This window comes from Sinocyclocheilus grahami, unplaced genomic scaffold, assembly GCF_001515645.1.
Source record: "Sinocyclocheilus grahami isolate Dianchi unplaced genomic scaffold, SAMN03320097.WGS_v1.1 scaffold3.1, whole genome shotgun sequence".
Classification (NCBI taxonomy): Eukaryota; Metazoa; Chordata; class Actinopteri; order Cypriniformes; family Cyprinidae; genus Sinocyclocheilus; species Sinocyclocheilus grahami.
Window position 1 is genome coordinate 6,590,822 of NW_015505182.1, and position 7,266 is coordinate 6,598,087.

The 7,266-nt window shown below is 36.3% G+C and overlaps 1 long non-coding RNA gene across 1 annotated transcript in view; it reads right to left on the bottom strand.

Annotated features, from left to right (window-relative positions):
• Positions 1-7,266, bottom strand: part of LOC107582115 (uncharacterized) — a 14,035-nt gene that overhangs the window by 2,495 nt on the left and 4,274 nt on the right. Inside the window, exon 2 of the long non-coding RNA XR_001608908.1 lies at positions 677-682. This is a non-coding gene — a long non-coding RNA (uncharacterized lncRNA). The remainder of the gene's footprint in view (positions 1-676; positions 683-7,266) is intronic.

Here is a 7,266-nt window from a genome sequence, read left to right on the forward strand (position 1 = left end):
AGGGCTCTGTAGTGTAGCTATCGCTAGGGGAGTGATAAACGCTGAAACAATACTGGCTAGGGCTAGGGCTAGGGCTAGGGCTAGGGCTAGGGCTAGGGCTAGGAAATGACTGAGGGCTCTGTAGTGTAGCTATCACTAGGGGAGTGATAAACGCTGAAACAATGCTCGGCAGAGGGAAGGGATCAGAGTGAGTGTTAAATAGTGAGGGAGTGATATGAAACAGCTGGGTGCAATCAGTGTGAACAGCTGTGTGCAATCCGTGCTGAGTGCAATCAGTGCAATGCATGATGGGAAATGTAGTCCGGGGTGATGTGCAACAGTGTGTGGTGCGAGAGTCAATGAAATTGGAAGTTCATGGACCGGATTCGTGACAATATTTAATCTCAAAATCAAATGAAAGAAATACAAAATTTTACCTTTACATTATCTTAATAACAATTCAACATATTTTCCCAGGACTCTCTTTAACATTATGCAAAAAAATTATAATAAATAAATAGGGTAATTTATGCTGATGATTTAATAATAAAAAAATACAACAATTCAAAATCATTTAAAAAATCATTTTCATTTGGGATTTTATTTCATGCGCAGGAATTTTCACCCAATTAAATAATTCAAAAATACACATGTCAATGTCACAATTTAGTTGTTGCCTCCAAACTGCAATGTCTACGAATAGCTCCTCTGAGAACTTGAAAGAAATGGACATCAAAGAGAAATATGTTTTCAGAGTGCCTCCAGTTATGAGTCTCTCAAATCTAAAGCAACCCTCCTTTGCTGAACTGCCGGATACAGGAGGGTTGTGTACAAATGCAACATAGAAAAACAGATTTTTGTGTCCAAAAATGTATCCATTTTCTTCTTGATTCTGTTTGAAAACCCAGAATGAGTGCGCCAGAGATGTCTGGAGAGGAACGGGCAGATATTTAAGATGGGGGTCAAAGACGGCCACCTTCGGTTGACTCACCATCAATGGTGTTAAACCTTAACAGTTGTTTTTCCTGCTTAATGTCCCTCTCGTCTCGTCTCCTGAGAGCTTGAAATGCTCCCTGCAGGTTGTTGTCATACTGTATCTGACAGCACAACAGTGACTAATTCAATCTTATTGTGTTTGGCTCCAACAAGCTGTTTTTCCTCCGAGACCTTTTGCTAATGACAAATGTGTCAAATGATTACTGTAACATTGTCCAGTAAACATATGGCACTAACTGAGAAGGTAAGACTTAAAAGACAACAACAATCCTATGCTAAATTTTTGTATAGCTGCTATTAAAATAAAAGGATGGTTGGTAATTCCTACTACTGTTTCTGTTCCTCAAGGGTTCCACTAACATTTATTTTACATTTATTTGAGAACTTTTAAGGAATAAATTCTTTGGAAAAAAATGGAATTGTATTGATGAATGATGAGACAGTTCACTAAAGTTCTGACTCATAAGAGTCAATTGTTCAGGAATCAGACTACATTGGTTGTACTGTATATGATTGATTCACAAAAATGACTGGTTCATAAATCGCATTGCAATTAGAATCAAGTCACATTTATTTTTATAGTGCTTTATATAATGCAAACTGCTTCAAAGCAGCTTCAAAATAAACAACAAATTCAGCAATTAAAATTCAGCTGTAAAGCAGCTCTACAGAAGACAATAGAGTCATTATTCAGTTCAGTTTAGTTCAACGCTTATTCAATGTCGTTCAATAACAGTGTCAATGTTTTAAGTTCATCAGTTACAAAACAAATTCAATTCTGCTACAGAGTAGCTCTACAATGGACAATAGTGCCATTATTTAGTCAATTCAATTCAAGTCAAGTCAGTATTGATTGAATTCAGTTCGGTTCAATAACATAAGAATCATTTGTTGGACTAAACTAGTTGCTTTTTTTGTTTTTGATTCACCGCAAAGAACTGATTCATAAACGTGATTAATTCTGTAATCACTGCTAAACTAAACGCACTGTACGTTCTGCACTGTGAATTAGGTAGCTGTGTTGCAACGCCATAAAATAAGCATCACAGGACACTGTGTCAAAGTACTTTAGTAGCCTCAATAAGACAGAAAAATCAATTAAATGGTTATGAAAGAAGAACATATTCTGGAACAAACAGGTTAACTGAGGTCTAAAACAAAGAGAAAGACAGCTAAGAGATTCACAAGCACATTTATCTGTTCCTCTAATAGCACCTTTAGCTATTGAATGACCACAATACACCTTTCTCTGTTCACACACACATTCCACGGAGTACAATCTACAGTCGCTGGGAGACTCGCCCATTTACCCTGACACGCTCACAGTTCATAACCAGCTATCACTTTTAGACCAATGATAGCCCACATTTGTTCAAAGCTACTGCACCACGCTGACCTTCAGCGTCGTAATTACAGTTTCTCAGGCCTGTACACCTTATCAAAAGCTACGTCACCTGAAATGGGAGAACGAAAAGAAATGAAATGGCTTCTGAGGGAGTATAAATTGCTGTCCTCCCCCAGTGTCTTCGTTTGATATCAGCGTGTGATAATTCAGCTATCAACTGATAAATGTCATCAGCAATGTGGCATTTGTGTGTCTCCCAGAGCAAATTTAGCTCATCATCAGAGCTCAGTGCAGTTTCAGATTTATTAATGTCCCTGCCTGCATGACCCCGCTGTTTGCGTTTCATAATCTAGTTTGCCATCTTTGTCTCGCCCATCTTCATTGTCTTTCTCTTTCTGTCTGTAAACTGGACCATTTTTTGCCTTAAAGGGAAAGTTCTCCCAAAAATGAAAATTATTTTGACATTCAACCTCACACCGTTTTGACTTCACACCTGTGACTTTCTTTCTGCAGAAAAAACATAATAAGATAAAAAGGTATTTTGACTGTATATAAAAAAACACTAAAGCATTTAATCAAAATATCTTTGTGTTCACAGAAGAAAGTAATACAGGTTTGGAAATGATGACAGAACTTTCATTTTTGGGGTTTTCAACTCTCCCTTTTAAAGGTGAAGCTTAGTTTTATCATACTTTTTCTGTTATACAGAAACAGGAAGCAATTTATAGGTAGATTTCCCCCAAAAAATGTGGCTTTGTGGCTAATACTGTGAACCAATGGCATGAGTCTGGTACGGGACTATTGATGGGGTGTTCAGGAAACATTCATTATTTTTGGTGCAGAAATGAAACACTTCACCTTTAATGAAAACCTCGCTGAAATGATATTTCCTTAATGTTAACTAGTCTGACTCACCCGCTAAACATACACCCATAATAACACGGAGTTCCTCACTATCTGACTTATCTTGGACATTGTTATCAGTGTCATAGAGTTCAAGAAGGATGTGTGACATAAACTGAAGTGTTATAATATCTGGAAAAGCATTGCGAAATACAATTTAGTTCCAAGTTCCAATTGATTTTCAGATCTTTACGATGACCTAAATATGGCAGCATTCAGATTTTATATAATACATTCAGTCCAAGGTTACTGAAGCAGAACCATACAGTATATGTGGCGTTAGGTTTAGAGGATTTATTTTATTAGAGTTCTGAAAGTGAACTTCCATGACCTACTTGTCCTTGAGGTTTGGAGGATTCATTATATATATATATACACACTGTATATGTTAAATGCTTCTATTTTTGACGGTGTTGACAACGTTTCTGACAGATAATATGATATTTTTTGCCTTGAGCATTTCCCTTACCGAATGTGCTATCCTGTCAGCAATAACCTGTCCATGATTACTGTCAGTTTAAGTGTCGGCGAAGTATTGACAGATATTGCTATTAAAACAAACAAAAACCAATAAATAAATAAAAAATAAAGCAAAATTATTTCAAATCTTTTGCAATTAAGATAATATAAAGAAATCGCTGACCCTAAAGTGCAACGTCCAAGGGTCTGAATACTTAGGACCATGTGATATTTCAGTTTTTCTTTTTTAATAAATCTGCAAAAATGTCAACAATTCTGTGTTTTTCTGTCAATATGGGGTGCTGTGTGTATATTAATGAGGGAAAAAAATTAACTTAAATGATTTTAGCAAATGGCTGCAATATAACAAAGAGTGAAAAGTTTAAGGGGGTCTGAATACTTTCCGTACCCACTGTATATATATATATATATATCTCCCTAGGAGAAGTAGGTCATGAAAGTTCACTTTCAGAACTTTAATTCCCAAAGCTTAAGTTCACTTCTAATATATCAGCTGCAGTCAGTGTAGCTTTATCACTGTGCAGACTTTATTAGTTGGAAGAAAGTTTTTGAAGGATGAAATAAATCGGCTTTAAAATTTCTGACACCAGAATTACCATCACACCAGATGATAACTGCTATCTGGTGCATCACACCAGACTTTATTAAGGAACATCTATACAGGTATGTGTGCTGAATAAAGGCCCGCAGAGAATAACCTGAGTGAATTGCAGTTAGTATATGGAGTACTCTGAAATTATAACGTTTTTTAATGCAGCGAGGAAAACAAATGCTAGTTGTGTTGCTGTTTGACCTAGAGGCTTAATGATCAACATTTGTTGGTCATGTAAGAAAAAAGAAAAAAAAACAAGGGATGGAAATAAAAAACAGAGCACATGTGATAAATGCTATGAAGCACACAAAAAAAAAATTTCAGGTGGTAGAAAATATTTCTTACTTTATGCCTAATCAGGTTGATTAATTCATATTATTTACATTTTTATCACATACAATATATTTTTACACTGTAAAACCTGTTTCACATTGTACACATAGCTGCACTTATTTTATTTGATGTAACTGATCAAAAATACTCCGACCCAGAAATCACTGTATGTTTTGCATGGAGCTGCAGTTTTCTTAGCAGAAATGCTGTTAGTGTAAAAGCACAACACAAATCTGCCATTGCAGTTATGCTGCAGAAACAAAGCCTTTGTGCTACATATGCATGCAGTGTGAAACAGGCCTTATTTTATAGCTTATGTGCCGTCATTTGAGTTTCAGGTTCCTGGTCTGTATTTTCTTATATAGCACTTTGATATTCCTGCTGAACACTTTCAGTGCTGAGAGGTGAAAATGAACCCTTTGAAGATCACAGCTTTCAAATCTCACTGTGGCTTCCAAAAGTCTCCCTGAGCCGAGGAACAGAATCTAAACTTAGTACTATGAATCAGATCATAGCTTCTCAAAGCATTGAGTCTAATCTCCTACGACAGACAAGTTGGATGCACACGGACTTCCACTTATCTGTGTGCTTAGGTCTGGGCAATTTAAAGCACATTCATTCTTAAAGGTTAAAAAAAACCTAGAGCAATTCTGAATATCAAAAAAGTCTTCAATATGTTGTTAAAAGGAAAAGTTCACCCAAAAATGAAAATTTGCTGAAAATGTACTCACCCTCAGGTCATTAAAGATGTAGATGAGTTTGTTTCTTCATCCGAACAGATTTAGAGAAATTTTGCATTACATCACTTGCTCATCAATGGATCCTCCGCAGTGAACGGGTGCCGCCAGAATGAGAGTCCAAACAGCTGATAAAAACATCGAAAAGCTTATTATTATTTATTACAAACACACAGCTTTTCGCTTCACACGATATTAAGTGATGGACTGGAGTCATGTGTATTACTTGTGAATTACTGTGTTGTTTTTATCAACTGTTTGGACTCTCATTCTGATGGCACCCATTCAGAATACATTGGTGATCAAGTGATGTAATGCTAAATTTCTCCAAATCTGTTCCAAAAGAAGAAACAACTAATCTACATCTTTGATGACCTGAGGGTGAATCAACTTTGAGCAAATTTTCTTTTGTTGGGTGCACTATTCCTTTATACACATGTAGCTTACAAAAGAAATTTCAAAGTAAACATTAACTCTGACATCCCAGTTTCTAAGTAGCTCTATTCAGGCATGTCTCTCCATCTCTCTAGATTCAACACCGCTCAGTGATTGGCCAGGCATAGCAACCTGTGAAACCTCTAGCACTTGCTTAGAAAATGACTCAACAGTTAAGTTTACCTTGTAAACACTTCATATCAGTGCGTTAAATGTCCATTTTAAGCACCAGCCAGGTCAAAGGTCACATGTTATGAAATCAAAAGAGGGATTTGAGTCATTAATCTTTTATGTGTTGCATTGTCAGACTTAGCAAATAACAAGACGGGTGACTATGCCAAACATGAATGCATGAAGAACAAAGCTATTGTGTTCTTCACTAATTGTAAATGTCACTTTTAAAAGGAAGACAGGTTCTGAGAATCATAACTGGATTTCAAGTATTATCTTTCACAAGGTACAGACCACAAGACATTGGGTCAGTGCTCAGGCATGAGGAATGAATGAGGTGAGCTGGTTTGGCCGGTGTGCGATGGAATGAAGCACCTCCTGCTGTTGAGATGCATTTCCACCTGTAATCTTGATTAATTGTGACTTCTCTCCAGGACAAGGACAACCTTGCCTTAAAATGAGGAAATTTGCCTACAAAACCCTGCGCTACCCAAAGTAAAATGTGACTTTTGTGTCAGCTAAGACAAAGCTAACCACAAAAATAACCCTCGGAGCTTGATTTTACCTGCTTCAAATGATGCAAATCAGTTAACAGCACAAGCATACAGAAAAATAATAATAATGCCAATTGTACAGCACCATTCAAAATTCAGGTCCCTTTTGAGCGACCTTTGATTTCAATTTGTCATTAACATGTAAACGGAATTAAGCTTGAATAAGTCTAGATTTATTTAACTCATTTAACAAATCGTTATCCTTCATATTAAAAAGATGGATGGACTGTAATAAAGGGATATATCACTATCCTCGTTTTCTCTTTCAGATCTACTGTCAGCAGAATGCTGGCGGGCTCATGTGCTCTCTGAGAGCAGTGCAGCGTGGGAAGCTATTAGTGCTTTCTTCAAAAAGCTTCTTATAAAGACACATAAACACAACAGAGAACAAAGAGCAAGTTTATTCACACACACCAGCATCAGGTTACAACAAAACCTCTGACTAGGGCTGTATCAATGTAATTATGATATACTGATAAATTAATTTAATAATATATATCAATATTTCTGAAAAAATGAAGATCATTTGATTGCATTATATTACTGAGGTAAGCGATGCTTGTAGTTTTATCTATATCTATCTATCTATCTATCTATCTATCTATCTATCTATCTATCTATCTATCTATCTATCTATCTATCTATCTATCTGTCTGTCTATCTGTTTGTCTGTCTGTCATCTATCCATCTATATATCTGTCTGTCATCTATCTATCTATCTATCTATCTATCTGTCTGTCT